Here is a 4,857-nt window from a genome sequence, read left to right as displayed (position 1 = left end):
AGCTTACACACTAGCTTCTCTCCTTTCTTCTCGTAACCTTCAGGTTGTTCCATATATATTTCTCTATCAATGGGTGCGTGCAGGTAGGCTGTCTTCACATCCATCTGGTGTAAAATCAAGCTGTCTTCAGCTGCCTTCTGCATCACTACCCGTACACTGGTCAGATTGGCTGTAGGGGAGAATGTCTCACCGTAGTCTATTCCTTCCCTCTGACTGTAGCCTTTAGCTACAAACCTGGCCTTGTACTTGTCGTGGCCTTCAATACCCTCCTTGATTGAGTACACCCATTTGCCTCCCACTGTCTGTCTACCCTCTGGTAACTTTGTTAGAGTAAAAGTATGATTGTCCTCTAGGGACCTCATCTCCTCATCCATTGCTCTCTCCCATTTTCCTGACTCAGGGGATATCATGGCCTCTTTAAAGGTCTGAGGTACACCACTCACTACTCTGTAGCAGTAATCTATGCTGGTAAGTGTACTGTCATCCTCGTCACTTTCTCTTTGGGCATAGTCTTTCAGATACTTTGGGGGATTATGTTCCCGGGAGGGATATCTCCCACTAAATGAGGCATGTGACGTCACCCTAGGGTGCTTCCCGTCATCATCCTCTGGGGGTTGTTGACTGTCTGTCTGCATGTCTGTGTTCAGTACACTAGGCTGTGGTGTCTCTCTTTCCTCACACCCTACTCTGGAGTCCAGCTCTGGCTCCTGTGTCTGTGTCTCATTCTCACATGTTGTCTTTGTGACAAACTTTACTAACCTGTGCTTTTGCACTTTCCCTTTACCGGGATAGTAGACTAGAAAAGCAACTAGAAAGAGTCCTTTTTCACACCTGGACTCAAGCTTTCCTGTTGGTAAGCATAACACAGTGACCCAAACTTGTGCATCCTGGCTAGATCACACCTTTTTCCTGTCAGTGCTGTATACGGGGTGGTGCCTGTGTGCTTGTTAAAACACCGATTTCTGGTGTAAGCGGCTTCTTGTACCGCATAATGCCATAGACTCTTAGATAAGTTACCATCTATTAGCTTACACCTAGCCATTTCGAAAAGAGTGTGTCCTTCCCTCTCTGCTATCCCGTTCTGGTGCGGGGAGTAAGGACAGGACGTCTCGTGTCTGATCTTGTTCCTTCTCAGCAGTGATTGGAACTCTCTATTTGTGAACTCTGTTCCGTTATCGGACCTTAAGCATTTTATGCTGCCGTAAGGAGCTACATCTGCAAGGAATTTTTCTGTGGCCTGGAGTGTGTCAGTCTTTTCTCTTAGAAAGTAAACAAACACTGCCCCTGTACACACATCTGTGAAAGACTGTACATATTTAAAGCCACCTATGGACTCATTATTTACTGGACCGGATAGATCTGTGTTAACTAGCTCAAGTGGTGTCTTTACTTTTTCCGTGGGACCTCTGTTCCTTGTTTGAGTGAACTTTCCCTTTATACACACATCACATTCTTTGTTAGGTCTATGCTTTTCACCGTTAATGTGCATGCCTACTGTCACCGCTTGCAGCTTCAGTATATCCTCATAATTACAATGACCCATGATCTCATGCCATGTCTGAATATCATGACTGACATTACACATATCATTTTCATTACATTCTGTTTGTAGATAATACATTCTCTTGTACACCTCAATGTTAAACCTCGTACAGTCAGGTTCTACAAGAACATCTTTACCTTCATTGAAGAACACTTTGGCACCGTTTGCAGTAGCAGATTTGACAGAGAATAGTTATTGTGGGAACAAGGGTATGTAGAGTGCGTTCTTCAACATCACTGTACATCCGCGCCCCTCACTGTCTATGAGGCATACCTGTGCGTCTCCTCTCCCCTGCGCCAACCCGAATGTGCGCTTCCCGTCTGCCAGCTCCATGCTGTGTCTCTCCGGCTCGAAGGTGCTGTCAAAGTTCTTGAATCAGTTCCTGTCGTTGATAATATGGGACGACGCACCTGTGTCCACGATCAGTCCCTTCCTTTGGACCCGCTGCTGCTGTGTTGACTGGGTGACGTACTGTATGCTGTCTGCGCCCCGAAGGTGAAGTCCTCTCTTCCCGCTGCTCTCCGGGCGTCGTCTCGACTCGCCTCACGTCCACCGCCGCCGCCATCTTGTACACAGCCGCCATCTTGCACGTGCGCGTACCGAGCACTCTGTTTGCGCTTCTTTCTACACACTCTCTTCTGCGTGTCCCGAAGTTCCACAGAAACTACACCAGACTGTTTTTGTGCATTTATCTTTTCGGTGACCCTTTTCTCCACATCGCCAACACGCCATCTCCGTCAGGGGTCCGGTCTTTCTCTTTGGCGCTGCCCGAGCCTTCAGTACCCTTTCTCCCGCCTCTTCGGCGACCGGGTCTGAGTCTTCTGAGGCCTCGAAGTTCCGCAGCTTGGCCTTGAACGCGACATGTCCGCTGAACTGTGTGTCACCAACAGTGTGAATGGTTTATACATCTCCGGTAGTCCCCTCATAACCATCGCCATCATTAGTCCATCGCTCGGTGCTTCTCCTGCACTCTTGAGCGCCGTGATGATCTGTTCCGCCCTGATGACGTATTCAGTCACAGTCTCTGTGTTAGCTTTCTTCAGCGCGGTCAACGTTATATACAGGGATACAATCCGGGGCCTACCTCTGCCGATGTAGTGTTCTCTTAACACTATTAGACTCTCTCAGCCTTTGTCCTTTGTGTCCCGGAATATCAGCCTCAAGTTCGTGTTGTCTAGGAGTGGTGCTAGCTCGCAGTATGCGTCAGCATTCAGCTTTGTATCCAGGGCTTGCGCGGGCGCCGTTATTTCTCCGGTGAGGCCCGTCAAGATAGTTTTCTTCAGCCCCACTCCGTGCATACAGCACAACATTCGCTCTTCCCAGAGCTCGTATTCTTCTGCCCTTCCGTTAAATGTGGGCCACTTGCTCCTTCCTCTTGTCGCCATCTTTTGATGGTAGCGTAGCTTAGCTGCCCATTAGCTTAGCTTTAGTGTCACGCGGTCCTCCCGCTGCTAAACTAGCCTATACTTTTCAGCTAACTAGCTATCATTATTTTGCTCTCCCGTGATCTGGGCCCATAACCTGTTGACAGAGTCACCTGTCAACATTTAACACTTACAGGTATAACACTTACACTTAACATACAGTATAGTCATTTTTTCATATCCATTTTTCAAAGCATCTACAAATGTGTTACTAAACAACATTATTTAATGAACAAATCAAGTACAAACAATGTTGATAATGAGTTATAAATAATGTAGAACTAATTTGTAAATGTTATATTGTGTTGTATGTTATATTATTTAACAATAATTTACCAATGTATATAAATGATTTGTTCATGATTAGTTAATTATCTACAAATACCTTATAAAGGTCTTATTACTTACTTACTTACGCCTATCGCTCCTTTTGGGGGAGCATTACTCGCTATACTCATATAACTATGGTTATAGGATAACCGTATGTTATATATCGTAATATCTTACGCTCTGCTCGTAGTGGAACACAGGAGCTGAGCAGAGCGGAAGCTCGACAAATGTACCCGCTGAGGCCCCCCACAACCATCAGAACCGGGGAGGACCCAAGCCCCCGGACCCCCCTAGTGGAGGACGGGAGGGAATCGGATCCGACTGTGCAAAGAGGGTTTAGCAACTCAAACGCACAGGGTGAGCAGATCGTGGGACTTACCTTCCCACAGAAGAACCCACGACTACACAGGCGCGCAACCCACATGCCACTAGGGAACGAACGGGAAGGAAAAAAACCCTGTTACAATCCCTAATATCACAGGGTCAAGGTCAAGAACCCAACCCCGTGGCAACGCCGTAGCAGCGGAGCGAGAAGGAGGACCCAGCCCCAGGAAGGGTCAGGACCCCCCGGAAAAAGGGGGCCTGGTGAGGCCAACGACGCTGCAGCATCGAGACCCCACCAGGCGGTCACTAGTGACACCACCCCCCACATCGCCAGCGTATCGGACAGGGCCCATCCAAGAACAGGCCCTTCCCCCCTACAGCACGCCGCCCTGAAGCACTCAAGAGGCTACACCCCCACAGCGGTACCAGGCAGCGCACCGGGGAGACAACCCCCAAAGAGGTTGATCCCTCAATCCAGGCAACAGGTCAAAAGGACTCGACCTGTGCCTGGAGCACTGCGGACTAGACAGGCGCCTAAGGGGTCTGCTGAAAACAGCACCCCGGCGGAAGGGGCGTTCGGTATGCTGTGCACCATGTCGCAGCCTCCACAAAAAAAACCCGACCCTCTAGAGAGGCCGAGGCAGAGAAGGCTGACACGATTGGCAGACGTCATGAAGGGTGCGGGGGCACACTCGCAGCCAGACGGGGTCAAGTCCGGCCTAACCCGAGAGTCGACTCTGCTACCAACACACCTGGAAACCAACCACCACCCTATGTTTAGTTTAACAGGAGGCGGTTGTTCCTATAACCCCCCCAAGAAAAAACGCCAAAACACAACTGCAGGTATACACTGGCTATACAGCAGTACAAGTGTTTCAGTTCTCAAGAAGGGGTTAACCCAGGCCAACAGGTCGACGAGAACGAGTCCGGACCTGGGCACGGCGGACCGGGACGTACACAGGGATGCCAGAGGGGTACAAGAACCACCTCGACAGCCCCCTCCCAGCCCCGCCAAGCAGGAGAAAAGAGAGGGGTGAAAAAAGAATGGACCAGGCTCCTTTAGCACAGAGCAAGGTACAACACAATATGGACCAAGCAATAGTGAACGATAATACGCAGTAACATAACCACAAACACCTCCATAACATCAACCCCTGCAACGCCCGGGCCAACCCGGCATTTCCCCCCCGAAAAAGCACAAGTCCTTCAGGGTACCAGAACAGCAGATCTGCGCCC

The sequence above is a fragment of the Notolepis coatsorum genome (assembly GCF_963971535.1).
Source record: "Notolepis coatsorum genome assembly, chromosome: 6".
NCBI lineage: Eukaryota > Metazoa > Chordata > Actinopteri > Aulopiformes > Paralepididae > Notolepis > Notolepis coatsorum.
The sequence above is the reverse complement of the archived record's forward strand: the minus strand, read 5'-3'. Positions refer to the sequence as shown.